The sequence below is a fragment of the Cherax quadricarinatus genome, chromosome 32, assembly GCF_038502225.1.
Source record: "Cherax quadricarinatus isolate ZL_2023a chromosome 32, ASM3850222v1, whole genome shotgun sequence".
Classification (NCBI taxonomy): Eukaryota; Metazoa; Arthropoda; class Malacostraca; order Decapoda; family Parastacidae; genus Cherax; species Cherax quadricarinatus.
The window spans coordinates 33,817,124-33,833,874 of record NC_091323.1 but is presented as its reverse complement, the minus strand read 5'-3'; the positions used below and the strand labels follow the sequence as shown (position 1 = coordinate 33,833,874).

At 43.1% G+C, this 16,751-nt stretch overlaps 1 protein-coding gene across 4 annotated transcripts in view; it reads right to left on the bottom strand.

Annotated features, from left to right (window-relative positions):
- LOC138853517 (uncharacterized) overlaps positions 1-16,751 on the bottom strand; it is a 123,104-nt gene that overhangs the window by 98,865 nt on the left and 7,488 nt on the right. The window contains exon 1 of one of the 4 annotated variants that reach the window (XM_070090632.1): positions 5,623-5,856. The exons of the other annotated variants lie outside the window; for them this stretch is intronic. The gene's annotated coding sequence lies outside the window, so the exon portion shown is untranslated. Of the gene's footprint in view, positions 1-5,622; positions 5,857-16,751 lie in introns of those variants that run through there. 4 annotated transcript variants of the gene reach the window in all.

Genomic DNA, 16,751 nt, shown 5'->3' with positions numbered 1-16,751 from the left:
CATACCTCTTCTCGCCGAAACAAGTCCAGGAATTCCTCAAGATCGATTTATCCGACACAGCCAACCCTATTGAGCTGTCTCACATCTCCAGACTGATTTTCAAGAAATTCAAACCCGTCTTACTCCACCTTAATCACTGCAATCAACATCGTGTGCTGCCTTATCCTGTAACCCTGCCTGCTGACCTCCCTCGTCAAGACCTTCCTTGGACGACTGCCTGCTAGTATTACGTGCTCCGCTGCTGGGTTAAAGGCCTGGTTCTTCCTCTTCGACTGCAGACACTCCTCTCCAGCGCTATTCTTCGCCTCTCCCCGCCCCATCGGGGACTTTCCTGGATTCTCTCATTGTTATTGTCAGGAAGCAATGTGTTCACTCATCTACAGTGCAAATCCTTTTTGCGCTTTCCCTGGTATTATCATTGCTTTCTAAGAGGTGACCTTCCCAAAATCATTTCCCAACGTCTTGTATCAAACACTAAAAGCAAAGAATAATCAATTTACATTAAACTCGTGTTTTTTATATATAAATTACTAATTCCACGCCAAAATTTTGCATATTAGTGCCTAAAGTCACAATGCAATTTTTACTGAGCCTATGTAATGAGTATCAAACGAATGATTATTCTTGCTAAAATGTCATTCAACAGGCGCCTTGATGTTAGAAGAGCTCATGGTCCAAGAAAATGGAGTTCCTCTTCATTTCCTTGAACGAAACCTAATTAAATAACAAAGTCACAATACCGTAACTGGAACAATACACAAATAACCCGCACATAGGAGAGAGGAGCTTACGACGACGTTTCGGTCCGACTTGGACCATTTACAAAGCCACACTAGACCTAATTATCTGCCATTCCCCAGACGCTCTATGACCCACACAGGTTTAGCGTTTCCCCGCATAGATACGTCTTGCTACAAGAGCCTCGCCACCGAGCAAAACTGAGCAAGACCACACACTTCCCAAGACAATATTCGTCAGATGAATAAAATATATAATGAAAGTTTAAAAGTTAAGCGAAAGCGAGAGAGGAATTTCAGTCAATCAGCCAGTCTGCCGGAGAGCAGCTCTTCAGTCATGACGTCATCTATAATAGTAATGCAATCAAGCTAGGAGGAACTGATCTTAACCGGAAAAATTTCATATCTAGACGAAGCTTACTGCTATATATATATATATATATATATATATATATATATATATATTATAATAGAAAATATAGGGAGGTACCACCTCTAGAACTGTCACAGGGACCCTCATCCTCAGAGAAAAGAATAAACTTGCTTCAGGGAAAACTCAAGGTTTTCCCTGAAGCTGTTTGAGAATTTTCTCCTACCACCCCCTATATTTCAAGTATGTTTTATTTAAAGACAAAATACATTGGCCAAACATTCACAAAAATACAACAGAAAGTAAAACAACATAGGTAACTCAGAGCTACATCTCGAATACTTCGTCCAGCTCCCCTGCGGTGGGCCGCGTGCCCAGAATGCTGCAGGCATTTCCTCTCTGGATCGCAACACTGAGTCTTTGAAAGAGAAAGCTGGTCGCCCTGTGGTCCTTGGTTTCTATGATGAGCTTTTTACCCAGCTCTTTGAGAAACTTTAGAGCACACTTGCCCCATGCTCCAAGGATCTCCGACCCTATTGGAATGAAGTTATAGCAAGGGGGAAGGTCTTCATATTTTCGGATCTTCTGGGTCTCCCTGTGGTTGGTAGCTCCACCCCCTTCCACTACAGAGTATGGCAAGTAGGTGTCTGCCAATGTAGCAGCACAGGTGTAGTCCCAGGCAATCTGCTTTCCATCCTTCCAGGGTAGCATAGTGGCTCCATCAGGAAGCTTTTGACTTCCATCAGACCTCTGTACTTGGGGTTCCCGTTGAGCTGGGCAACGGGCTGTGGCGAGGCTTCTCTTTATGATGTCATTGACCTCTTCATGTCTGGCATACTTCCCTTCTGCTGTGTGACACACAAGACCATGAAGTCCGAATTGATCAGCTGTCGCCCTGCCGCAAATACACCTATGTTCGGTGAGAATGGGGGCGGCTAGGCGAATAGCAACACCAATCTGAATGGCCTGTGGGTCGAGACGGGTGCCCAGGGAGGAATTGGGAACAGCTAACAGGAAATCTCCTGAGTGTGGTGCCTTCACTGCCAGGAGACGATAATATATATATATATATATATATATATATATATATATATATATATATATATATATATATATATATATATATATGTCGTGCCGAATAGGCAGAACTTGCGATCTTGGCTTAAATAGCAACGCTCATCTTGCCATATAGAACAAGTCAAAATTTGTGTATGCAATAATTTCGCCAAAATCATTCTGAACCTAACGAAAAAAATATATTTGATTGTGCCTGTTTAGTACTAAATTATTGTAAACGCATTTAAAATATATTTTGTTGGGTTAGGCTAAAATAAATTGTTCTTTTTATAATAAGGTTAGGTAAGTTTTCTAAGTTCCTTTTGGTGCAAAATTATAAATTTTTACATCAACATTAATGAAAAAATATATCTTTAAACGTATAAGAGAAAATTTTAGAAAGGACTTAATTTTAAATGAGTTCTTGCTAATTGACCAGTTTTACATATTCGGCACGACATATTATATATATATATATATATATATATATATATATATATATATATATATATATATATATATATATATATATATATATATATTATATATCTGCATTATGATATACAAGTTATTCTCACTCCAAATGCATTTTTCATGTTATATACATAAACTTGAGAAATGCATTTGGAGTGAGAATAACATTATCACAGCGCCTATATTTCATGCGCTTCAGTCCACTCCCCTGATGCGGGCTGCGTGACCAGCAACACACACACTTAAAAAGAAAACTGGTCGCTTAGGGTTCCTTCATTTCTCTGGAGAGTCTTGTCACCTAACTCCTTCAGAAACTAAAGTGCACACCTGCACCATTCTCTGAACGTCTCCGATCCTACTGGAACGAAGTCAAAGCACGATGCCAGGCCCTTGAATATGATGATCTGGGTCTTCTTGAAACTGAGGGCAACAACCCACTACAACTTCTGAATATCGTAGGTAGGTGTCAGCCATTGTAGATTCACAGGTGTACTCCCACGCTATTTGCTTACCATTTTTTCAGAGTAACATGGTAACTCCATCTACACGCTTCAGGTTGAAGCCATTCATGGCAACACATTTCCTCGTTAAACTATCCTAATACTGTGCACACATGTATCTTACTTCCCAAGTCTTTAAACATTCAACTGGCTTGCGATCATACAGGTGGTTTCAAAATGTGCGGTTTTCGAATGCATTTCATATTACACATTCACACTTCCCACATTCTGTAATATCAAAATTACATCAATTCTCACGAGAATAAAAGATGGTTATTTAGGCTTTCATCTAAACTTTCTATACTAGAATTCTCCAAAAGCAATTTTACAAGGAAAAGTAACCAGGCTGATAAGATATCACTTTCAGTGTGAATGAATCGAGAAATAAGAATTAAAAGTAGTCAAACGAGAGAATTGGAAAATATAAGAGGGGAATTTAGAGCGACATTATAATTAAGCTCATAGAGGAATCATTACAACGTCTGGGGAATGGGAGGCAAGAGGATCTTATCCGATTCAAGGAACTAAAATTTCTTGGATGAAGAGTTCTTTAGCATCAAGGCTGACCATTTGAAGGATCTCGAGGGCCATACTTCGCGCTTATTACCTGTAGCGGCAGGTATGGAGGCTACAGCTGATCTTCCACTTCGTTAGTGTGTGTATTCACTATAAGAAGTTGCAGGGTCGATTCACTGTGTGTGTACTCATCTATTTGTGGTTGCAGGGGTCGATTCACAGTTCCTGGCTGTGTAGTGAATAATATGCCGAATTGGTCAATAAAGCCGAACTTTTAAAAACTGGGGTTCTCCAAAATTTTATTTTAGACTGATATATTTTTTTAGCTGAAAAGTAGGGGAAGTGGAATATTCAAATGGCTTCAGAAAGAAATTAAAAGATTCTTCCTCGAAGCCTTTTTATCCACTTCTTCGAGGTTATGGGTCCCACAATTTGCACCAGAGGTGGACCCCAACCTATTTTATCTGAAAATGTATGTATATATATTATTTTTGGACCAAACCTAGATAAGAAATTCACCTAAATTAACGTAACATTTCTTTTTAAACTAAAGAACAGTAAATATATCATAAATCAGCTTATATTTAATATTACCTCTAACCACTGATATAGTTTATTCCCGTCCTTGTCCCCCTCGCCTATATATACTGGCTACCTCACTTTTTTCTGTTAACAATAATTTTTAAAGAGGTGGACCGGTAAGCCAGCGGAAGGCCTCGGTCAGACGACCAAAAGCTCCAGCTGCAGGTCGTCATATGACTAAGACCCGCATCAGGAAACACTTGTCCTGTTTCCTGACAAACCTTATACCTACCATCTTTTCTGTTAGTGTGACTTTATAAATGGTCCAAGTAGGACCGAAACGTCGTTGTAAGCTTCTCTCTCCTTAGTGCGGGTTATTTGTGTATTATTCCAGTCACGGTATTGTGCCTTCTTGTTCTTTATATATAATATGTCGTTCCGAATAGGCAAAACTTGCGATATTGGCATAAATAACAATGCTATTCTAGAAAGGTATAAAATACCGACATATTGTCGGTATTTTATACCTTTCTTGCACAACTTGTCAGACACTGCAACATCATGGAATCTTGGTTCAGAGGACATCTACAAGACCTTCTTCACGGCTGCTGCAACTAACCCATCTCTTTGGGAAGGACCTACTTCCACTGGGGAATCCCGCCTACCAGTGACTGCCCTCGTCTGCTGCCCGTCCCTATCCACTGACGCCTATATAACCGCCAGTCTTCTTGTCTTTGCTCCAGATTCTCCTCCACCACGATGCTGTGAACACTAACTCCAAGGCCGAGGGACTGATTACCTCATCTTTTGTATATAGTTCTACTGTCTTCCTATTATGTCCTAGAATCTGTATTGATAAAGCCACTGGATGGCGAAACGTCTACAATAAAGAATTCCAGATGTTGCACATGTGTCTTAACTTTCAATGCTATTCTAGCCGAATAAGGGTAGCGAAAATTTGTGTATGCAATAATTTCGCAAAAATAATTCTAAACAACGAAAAAAATATATATTTCATTGTGTTTGTTTAATAAATTACTGTAAACTTATCTAAAATATATTTAGCTGGATTAGGCTAAATTAAATTGTGCTTGTTATAAGGTTAGGTAAGTTTTCTAAGATTCTTTTCGTACAAAATTATTAATTTTTACATTAACATAAATAAAAAAAAATATCTTTAAACGTATAAGAGAAAATTTTAGAAAGGACTTAATTTTAAATGAGTTCTTGCTAATTGATCAGTTTTACCTATTCGGCACGAAATATATACACACACATATTCTGCATTATATTTCTGCAGAAAACGTACAATATAATCACTCAACAAGTGCATAACTGAGTGTTGAAAACAATGTATTGATGCTAAACCCCCCCGTCACACAATCAAGGAAGGTGTCATGATGAAAAGTACTGGTACCCTCCCTTTCCGTGAATTGAATCCAATTACCTTCCAATCCCCTGGAGCTTTCTCGTGGATATAATTTAGGCTGCCACAACATCGTTGCCTATTATAACATGTCATTTTAATTGGAGCCATTCTAAAACAAAGCTACAGTGCTATTATATTATTGTATATTAAACTACTGTAAGTTTAGCGCATCCTTTTGATAATAATAATTAAACTACTGCAACACAAATTTTCTTTCTAATTAAGAACCCACAAACGCATTACACACTCGACCCTAGCAACCACACACTTCAGTCCGCAGTCAGCGGAGCAACTGCAAATAACAGCTGCCTACACTGTTGTCTTCACTGTTGCAAGGGAAATCCAGAAGCCTTACGAGAGGAGACAGTCTCGCCCTAATGGAATCCCACCAGAGCTAATTAACCAAATATCCTGCATCATTACCGCCGTGATGAATCACTATTAAGACTGCAGGGGCCATTCCCTCAGGCTCGCGAACGTCTTAACCCCTTCCCCTCCCCACACATTCACACGCAACTATAAATCATTTACACCAACACAACCATTCCCTCAGGTATCCGTACGTGTCGACTCCAACACTTTCACATCATCCACACCAATATACCCTTACACCACAAGTACACACGCACGTGTTGACCCATTTCCCACAAACTACCCCCACTCTTGGAGACAAACTGTGTAAACTACCGACACGATGGAAAAATAAGCACAAATGCCGTATAATGTGATCTTTCATTGAATACGCTGTATGACCCTTGTATGTTTAGCGCTTCTTTTTTATTATAATAATTTTATTGACTACGTTTCGCCCACACAGTGGCTTTATCAAGTCACAAACAAATCTGTTTGTGGCTTGATAAATCCCACTGTGTGGCGAAACAGTCAACAAAGGATCACATTATACTGCATATTTTATTTTTTTCCACCTCCACCCTTCTCAGGTACACATGCTGACTCTCCCTCCCCACACGACTCAACCCGTCCTCCGATAAGTATATTGGCTATTGAACTTATATGCTAAAGTTGGATTCCAACGTTCATTTCGGCATTCGTCCACCTTATACCAGTGATCAAGAACAAGGACAGAACTAGAGGAGCGACGAGAAAGAATATGGAAAAAGAGTACAGAAGGGTGGGCGAAAGATGGACGAAATGCTAAACCCGTTAGGACCGGTATAGCGTTTGAGGGATTATTATAATCATAACCAAGCGCTAAAACCGTAAGGGCCTTGAGGAAGGGGAGGCAATCAGGTTCGATCCTTTCCCAGAATTTGTCGGTATCACAGTACCATTTACAACCTAAGGGTAGATCTCCAATTCATTGGATCAAGAACCAAGCGTTAATTAAGACAGCTCTAATGAAGTAGGTGAAAGAGAATGTGTGGAAAACATTATTCATTTGGAAGCGCTAAGCCCGTATGGGTCATAATGACCGGAGAGAGCAAGGGCGACATAATCAAATTTGATCCAAAGAAGGGGAGGTTAGCTCTCGTTGGATCAAGAAAGCTTTATTATTATTAAGGCACCCCTCTGAAGGGAGATAGAACAAAGAATGCGTGAGAATACAGAAAGAATGAGCAGGTGGGTGTGAAGAAAACGAATGAATGCAAGAGAAAATGAGTGGGTGAGGGAAGCAGGAGAGAGTGCACGCGTCTGTGCGAGGACATAAACAAGGTAGAGAATGAGTGTTCTTAATAGCCAGCATCCTCCCTCCTTGTCCTCAGTTCTAGGCACGGCCCCGTGTGTCTGCCAGTTGGGTCATGAATGGGCGCGTGTATTTACCTGAGTAGATAGCCGGGTTAAGCTGATGTTATCTTGACTATAATCGATATACTGAGTCATCTACTATTGGTTTCCAAGCTCATTCTGCTTCATTATCCTTACGCTACATTATTATTATAATCAAAAAGAAGCGCTAAGCCACAAGGGCTATACAGCGCTGCAGGGTAGGGAAGGAAGCAAGGGAATTGGATGGCAGAAGGGAGGGGGGATGATCAGCAGGTTACAGAAAACAGCGGGGCAGGGGATAGTACGGGGGTAGAGGGTAGCAAGAGATACAAGTAGAAAGGGCTGAACGTATCAAAATTTGTGGAGTAAGTCAGTCGTTGTCAAAAAGTCAATGAGAGAGTCCGGATGAAAGGTGGGTCCATCAGCGAGAAGGGAAGGTAAAGAGAGAGCAGCGGGGCGAAGACGACGACAGAGGTAAATTCTGCGTGCTCGTTGATAAAGTGGGCAGTCCAACAGAATGTGGCTGACTGATAATGGAGCTTGGCAATTCTCACAGAGAGGAGCAAGACGCCTCTCCATGAGATATCCATGAGTAAGACGAGTATGGCCAATGCGAAGACGGGAGAGAGTAGTCTCCCAACCTCGACACTGGTGATAAGAAGACGGCCAGTAACCTATACTCGGTTTAATAGACTGAAGTTTGTTGCCGAGCATAGTAGACCAACGTTGTTGCCAACGGGTGTGAAGGTGGGAAGATATTACAGCAAAATAGTCCGTACATGGAATACCTCTATAAGAAACTGGTAGGTCATGTACTGCTGACCGCGCAGCAGTGTCTGCCTGTTCATTGCCCTGTACGTCAACATGACCAGGGACCCAACAAAAAACAATATCTTTATGCTTAGTAAAGATGCGGCGTAGCCAAAGTTGGATACGGAGGACTAAGGGGTGAGGTGTATCAAATTTTTGTATAGCCTGTAAAGCACTAAGGGAGTCTGAGACAACCACAAATGATGACACAGGCATAGATGCAATACGGATAAGTGCTGTAAGGATGGCATATAATTCAGCAGTAAAAATACTAGCTGAAGATAGTAAATGCCCTTGTACGACGCTGTCCGGAAACACTGCTGCGAATCCTACGCCGTCAGAAGACTTAGAGCCATCTGTGTACACAGCAATGGCATGAGAATGAGAGTGAAAGTGGTCAAGAAAAAGAGAGCGGGAAGCGACCGTAGACAGTTGGGCTTTCGAGCAAGGGAGGGAGAAAGAACAGACTCGAACAGCTGGAACTTCCCAGGGGGGTAGGGAAAAGTGTGATGCTACATGTACATAGAAAGGTGGTAGTTGAAGAGAAGACAAGAGCGAATGAAGGCGAAGAGAGAAGGGACGGAGTAAGCAGGGGCGGCGAACAAATAAAGAATGTCTACTAATATCAGTGACCATTCTATAAATGGAAGGATTGCGGAGATCATGAGAGCGTACATAGTAGCGCAGGCAATGGGCATCACGGCGATCGGATAAGGATGGAACGTTCGCTTCTGCATAGAGGCTTTCGACAGGGGAAGAGCGAAAAGCACCAAGGCATAAACGTAATCCTTGGTGATGAATGGGGTTAAGGCTAGAGAGAGTAGCAGGAGATGCCGCTGAATAGATCTGGTCACCATAATCAAGTTTCGATAAAATAAGGGTGGAATGTAGGTGAAGGAGGGTTCGACGATCAGCTCCCCACGAAAGATGAGCAAGGGTTTTAAGAAGGTTCAGCCGGCTGTGACAAGTTGCCTTCAGAGAGGTAATGTGAGGTTTCCAGGATAACCTACGATCAAAGAGGAGGCCCAGAAACTTGACTGTATCACGTTCAGGGATACGTGAGCCATAGAGGTACAAAGGATGATCAGAGATGACAGAGCGTCTAGTGAAAGTGATTTGGTGGGTTTTAGTGCTGGAAAATTTAAACCCATGTGTGGTGGCCCAATTGGAAACACGGTCGACTGCATGCTGGAGAGAAACTGTAAGGAGGTGACAGTCAGCGCCTGCACAGGCAATAGCGAAGTCATCAACATAGAGTGATGACCAAATATTTGATGGAAGACTAGAGGCCAAATCATTAATAGCAAGGAGAAAAAGTGTTGTGCTCAGAACACATCCCTGGGGGACACCTTCAGCTTGGATAAAGTCCGGGGAGAGCACATTATTAACCCGAACACGGAAATGCCTGTCAGTTAAAAAGTTCTTAAGGAAGGATGGTAGATTGCCTCGAAGGCCTAAGGAGTGGGCTTGGGCTAAAATATTATACCTCCAAGTTGTGTCATATGCCTTCTCAAGATCAAAAAATATGGCAATAACTGAGTGGTTATTCGCAAAGGCATTACGAACATACGTATCCAAGCGCAGTAAGGGGTCTATGGTAGAACGTCCCTTACGAAAGCCATATTGACGAGTGGAGAGACTGTTGTGTGTCTCTAAATACCACACTAAACGTCTATTTACTAGACGTTCCATTACTTTGCAAACTGCACTGGTAAGAGCAATGGGACGATAGTGGGAGGTTTCATGTCCCGTAGTGCCTGGTTTGCGGAAAGGGAGAACAATGGCGGATTTCCACAGCTGTGGAAGAACTCCTTGTGACCAAATAAGATTGTAAAGGCGTAATAGGACTGCAAGGGCTGACTGATGTAAATGTTGTAGCATACGAATATGAATGTCGTCGGGCCCAGCTGCCGATGATCGACAAGCTGAGAGTGTTGCCTCCAGTTCTTGAAGTGTAAAAGGCACATTATACTGTTCTTCTCTGAGAGAAGAAAAGTCCAAGGGTGCTAACTCTCTGGCAGACTTTGAGGAAAGAAATGAGGGGCATAGATGGAGTCCCTGAGAAATACGGACCAGATGATTGCCAATTTCATTGGCAACATCTAGTGGGTTTGCTATATCAACACCGGCAACCCGCAGAACAGGAGCCGGGTCAGGAGAATATTTACCACTCAGTTTTCGTACTTTTTTCCAGACTGCACTCATAGAGGAAGCAGAGGTGATGGTGGAGACATAATCTCGCCAGCAAGTGCGTTTAGCGTCACGGATGACACGGCGAGCGATCGCACGCTTCTGTTTAAAATCAAGGAGTCGCTCTGTGGTTCTATTGTACCGGTACCTGCCCCATGCAGCGCGTTTCAAACGTACTGCACGAGCACAAGCAGGAGACCACCAAGGCACGCATTTCTGAGAATGCCTGCTCGAAGTTTGGGGTATAGAATGAGAAGCTGCGGTGAAAACGGAGGATGAGAAGAGGTGTAAAAGCTCATCGATGGAGGACGAAGAAGGAACCTCTTTAAAAACAGTCAGGTGTGAGTAAAGGTTCCAATTTGCCCGATTAAATTGCCAGCGTGGGGTGCGAAGAGGTGGCGAATATGAAGGGGAAGTAAGAATGATTGGGAAATGATCACTGTCATGTAAGTCCGGGAGAACAGACCAAGTAAAGTCTAATGCGGCGGAGGAAGAGCAAACTGAGAGATCGATGCAAGAGAGAGTATGAGTCCGAGGATCAAAATGGGTGTGAGTACCTGTATTTAAAACATGGAGGGGGTGGGTGGCAAGAAAAGCCTCTAACTGAATTCCACGGGAATCACAGTGAGACCCTCCCCAGAGGAAATGGTGGGCATTAAAATCACCAAGTAACAGAATTGGTGGCGGTAATGACGAAACAAGGAAGGCAAAATCCGGAATAGATAATGCCCGAGAAGGAGAGAGATATAAAGAACAGAGCGTATACCACCTATGTAAGTGGATACGGACTGCTGTGTAATGCAGCGAAGTATGAACAAATAGCTGATGGTACGGAATATCAGTGCGGAGAAGAAGGGCACTTTCATTAAAGGTCCCATCAGGAAAAGGATCTGAAGAATACAATAAATTATAGCCTGAGATGTGAGAAATAACAGCAGAGTGTAATTTTGGTTCCTGTAAGCAAACACCAACAGGGGCAAACTGGGAGAGTAACATCTGAAGCTCACCCCGATTACCCCTGAGGCCACGTATATTCCACTGTAAAAAGGCCATGAATGGCAATGATAAAGATACTTGAAATCCGCAGGTAAGGGTTCCTACGGACTAGGAGGGTTAGAAAAGTCCACATGCGGAGGCAGTGGAAAATGTTCAAGCAGCGAAGGAACGGTGCGCTGTGAAGAAAGGAGTTGCGCAGATGGAGCAGAGGAGAGAGAAAGAGCGGAAGGTGGATCAGTGTCCATTGATGGTTTGGTCTCTGCAATATATTCAGAGATTGCTTCAAGTGTTTCAGAATTCAGAGATGTTGTATGGGAGACAATATTGGGAATGGTAGGGGGAGGATGAGTAAAGATTGGAACTGTATTGGACTGTACCAAGGTAGGGGGGGGCGAAAGGGTGGAGGGAACTGGAGAAGCGTGGCAGGGGACAGAAGAGACAGGAACCTGGGAGGTAGCAGAAGAGGAAGAAACTTGGGAGGGAACAGGGGAGGAAGGTACATTACGAGGAGGAGGGTGAACCTCTGCACTTGTAACTGAGCCAGTGAGAGGGGAAGAACTAGGGACAGAGACAGGGAGGGTAAAATGAGGAGGTGGAAGATGGGTAGGAGGTGTTACCGGACCTTTTTTTGACTTTTGAGAAGTAGAGGGACGATTGGGAAGAGGTGTCGTACGAGGTCTCGTCGATACTGAGGCTTGTAAGAGAGAACTCGAAGAAGCGAGATTAGACTGAGGCGTTGAAGTAGGGACGTCTGAGCCGAGGACAGCAAAAGGATTAGATACAGGAGTGATTATGGGAGAGGTAACCACAGAGGTGGGTGTAGAAGATGGGATACCAGAAGTGGGGGGACGTTTTGAAACACGGGAATAAGAAACACGTGGGAGTCTCCCTTGGAGGCGGAGATGAGAAACTGCCATGGCATAAGGGAGACCTTCTGTCTCTTTGAGGTAACGGATTTCCCGCTCGTTTAAATAGACCTGACAACGGCGAGAGTACGAAGGGTGAGCCTCATGACAGTTAAGGCAAGAGGGAGATCGATTGCAAGACGTATTAGAATGGTCATCGGCACCACAGACTGGGCATTCGGCGATAGATCTGCAATATTTCGCTGGATGGCCAAATCGCCAGCAATTTCTACACTGTTGTGGTGTAGGGATCACCTTTCGAACTTGTAACCGATGTCCTGCTATATAAACTGAGGATGGGAGTTCTCGGCTGTCAAAAGTTAAACGAGCCACATTGCTAGGGTATCGTCTCCGCCCACGGGCAGGAAGAACGTAAGTGTCTACCTTGAGGATTGGGAGATCTTGGAGTTCCAGCTGTTCTAGAATGTCGGTGCCACATGTCTGGAAATTTTGTTGAACTATGGTATGGGGCAGAATAACGGTACCACTACAAGAATTGAGGGAATGATGTTTTTCAAGGGTGACAGGAACAGTATCTATATGGGAAAGACGAGAGAGCTCACGAGCCTGGGTAGCATTCTGTACGGTAATGATGCGCGTACCGCTCTTAAGAGCATGAAAAGAAATATCTTTACCAACATGGCGTAGGAGTGCCTTGCCAATACTATGGTCAGAAAGATAGGCAGTAGAGGAAGTTGGTCGTAAAGTGAAGAATTTAGTCCACTGTTCAGTCTGAAACTGAGCGTGGAAAGGTAGTGAAGGACGTGTCGATCTTTTCTGAGAAGAACGAGAAGGTGAAGGTGGAGAAGTATCATCAGCAGGTAATTGTCGTTGACGTTTAGGCGTGGGACCAGAGTTGGTCCGACGTGGAACGGGTCGGCGATTTGAAAATTGCCGCACCGTAGAGGGAGAGGCCGGAAGCATAGTCAGAGGAGAGCGAAGGTCTGGTAAATCGAAGGAGTCAGTCGAGGCCTCAGTACCTGAAGCAGGTGAGGAAACAGCACCGGCAATAGGTACAGAGGCATGAGGAATGTCTGAAGAGTGGTCCAAAGACGAGGCGGGGTCAGAACGGGGTGCGGTATCAAGAAGGGGCCCGGGGGTACCAGGTTCATGGACTAGGGCTGCCATGGTTAGGTTACTTCTTTCTTTTTGTTTTTAAGAAAAAAAAAGAAAGAAGAAAAGAAAATAAAAATAAAAAAAAGAAAAAAAAAGGGGGGACCGGGGAGGGATAGTTCCTAGGAGGAATGAAAGGGCCAGAAATCTCCCTCCGCGCCCAAGAGGACTCGACACCGCTAGTAGCGCAGATGCAGCATGGAACCCGTGCCATACCCTACCCTTCATGCCAGTAAACCAGCAATCTGGGATAGCAACCTCACATCTGCCGAGCTACCTCGGTGGACAAAAGAGAGGGCGGCCGGATATCCGCCACAAAGCATACCTCCTTCAGCCACCACCCCCGGAATCCGAAAGGTGGCTTCCAGAGATACACCCGTCGCCCAAAAGACACCCAAAGCTACTCCGGGATACCGGAGAGGGATCGGGACATCCCTAGGCAATCCAGATTCCACGGCAAACTACGCCACCGCCAAGAAACCTCAACGGAATGGGATCGACCCCGGTGTCCTTTCCTCTACCTAGGAACTAGCGTGCCTGTGGGAGAAATCCCAAAGGACAAAAAGAGGAAGGGCAAAAGGGAGGAGTGGGGAGGAGGAGGAGGAAAGGAAAAAGGGGAGGATGGGGAGGATGGGATAGGGGAGGGGAGATTGGGGGGTAATTAGGTTCGGTCTGAGGAAGAAGACCGATAGGTCTAATTCCTCAGACCAAGAGCCTCTTCACCACGCCAAGGAGCCCCCCTTGAAGAGGTCCTTACGCTACAAAAAATGTTTTCCAATTTCTACTTGACTCACTTACGTGTTAGATTCCATCTTTGTGTTCCTTCTTTCTGGGACCTCCAGTGGCAAAGAGCCTAGCATAAGCTATCTTTTCTATCGTATGAACCTTAGTAACAACATACTAAAAGCACTGGCATACATGATACTCGACCAGGTCAAGCCCCACCCACCTCACACCACGGGAATTAGGTGACCTCAAGGGCTACCTGACGTCATCTGAAGAAAAAACTCACACTTTATTTGTGCCTGTTTATAATCATTCTACACTCTTGTATGTTAGAAGTGATCATGGTCCCAAGAAACTTTTTCTAATATATCGTAGTGTTTCCTCACGTGCCTTTTTCAACCACTCTTTTCTATGCCCCGAAGTATTTGGGATGTTGTAATCGTGTCTTGTTTTTGTTTATATTCTGAAATCAAGTTCATGAAGTTATTACTCGTAGCTTTTGCCTCTTACTACTGTAATCAAGAGGGTAGCACTAAACCCACAGGGGTCATTCTGCGCATCTTGTCTCTTAGCTTTAGTATCTGTCTGATGGTCAACCTTTGAATTTGCTAACATTTCATTAAAGGTTTCCCTAAGTGTGAGTTCACAACTGGTGCATAAATAAGGACTAGTCTAACTTGTGGGGTAGATTATTATAATCATAAGCAAGCGCTAAACCTGTAAGGGTCAACTTGTGAGGGCGTGTGATATGAAAGTCGTCATTTAGGCTCCTGAAGGGCATTCTCGTTTGCTAATCTAATCTATGCCAGTGATATTATTCTATTTGTGTACTTTGGGAGAGTGACTGCGTGTGATTTTTATGCTTCTGAACACAAACTCCAAGTTGCTTATTAAAAACAGTATGCTTCTCTGGTCTTTTAACCGTAGTACATACGTAGATTAATTTGCTTTATACCAGTTCGCTGTTTTTTTTTCTCATCAATAGTTTTGCAGCTCCTGTTTAAGTCCATTCCCTCTGGCAGGCCATTTATTGTATATACAGTATCTAAATTCTTTGGGGAACCAGGAAATACTCTATTACATCTAATATTTCTTAATACAAGCACCCATCTTGTCACTCAATCCTGCATCTCTCGATTATGGATCTGTGGCACTATGTCAAAGGCCTTCCTGCAATCAATGTACAGTTTGCTCACACTCTTTCTGGCCTAATCTCTAAGTCAGACATGGCCTCTATTATATTTGAGAGACAAAACTTGATAATCCTGAACCCCCTCTGATGCATAGTGAAGTTCATTCTATATATTTAGTAACTGAAGACCTTGACAATTTTATCCAAGGTCCTGTTACTTCCTCTTCAGTTTCCATATCAGACAATTAGAACTCTTTCCCTTCTTGTTCCAGGAACTAGACTCTACAAATGTGCAGAGAGACTATTATCTTCGTTGAGAAATATATTATTATTATTATTATTATTATTATTATTATTATCAAAAAGAAGCGCTAAGCCACAAGGGCTTGAGAAATGTTAAATCATGCATTCCCACTTTTGCAATGCATGTGAGCATCAGTACAGTGATAGCTTGCTTCTATGAGGATCATACAATTCATTCTTTCTAGGTCTGATTCACTTTGGAAGAATACTAGGTCTAGCCTTGCTGATGCACCGAGCTCTCTCATCCTTTGGAATTCCTAGATGTGATGGGTCATAATTTCCATTGCTCTACATAGCAACTCTGTCATGCACATTCCTGAGAACCAAGAACATTTTACTGAAATCTTTCAATATTTTTATTTTATTGTAATTTCAATGAACTAGAAAACCATTCACTTGTTTCTTGTTGATTGATAAGTCATATTTTTTTGTTTTTCCTTCTACCCTTTTGATTTTTGGTGGGCTCTAACCTTTGGCACCCTGGAGCCGGTGCTTCAGTGGCTCTCCCCTTAAACCAGCCCTGCATATAATCAGAAGACACAAATGCAGTATACGCACAATAATTAATATACACGTACAGTAATTGCACACACACACACACACACACACACACACACACACACACACACACACACACACACACACACACACAAAATTGTCTACACAAACATACAGCATATTGGTTTACGTATTTATGAATAATTTGTAGAGTATGGACTCATTGACTGCACAAATGAGGTGCCACTGGGCTGCTAATTAGTGTTGGCAAAGTCAGTGTGACTGAAGATATCCCCAAACACCCCAGAGTAGATGAAATATTTACAAGGCTCCAAGTACCCCATTCTACTTGGCCAAAGTTACTGACAGCTAGACACAAATATGTAATGGTAAAGGTCATGTGCCTTTCCCCCCACAAAGTCTATACGTGGAATATGAGGGCTAGGACACTTGCTTAAGGTGAGTGTCACCATAGGTGATGGTATCCCAACCTGATTCTGGTAGTCTGCATGCCACATAATCTAGCAGACGTTTTATTCTCATACACGTAACTTTCTGACAGGAACAGATAGTGCCTGATGATCTACCAGAGCTGATATCCTTCAGCAGGATGGTCTTAACAATTTGAAGAGGGAAGCCCAGGTCTAGCTCCATCTTTGGTCTATCATATTACATAGGGATGTTTGTAAGACAGTCCCTTGATGATGCACTGACTTTCTTGGGTTATCCTGGGTGGCTAACCCTCC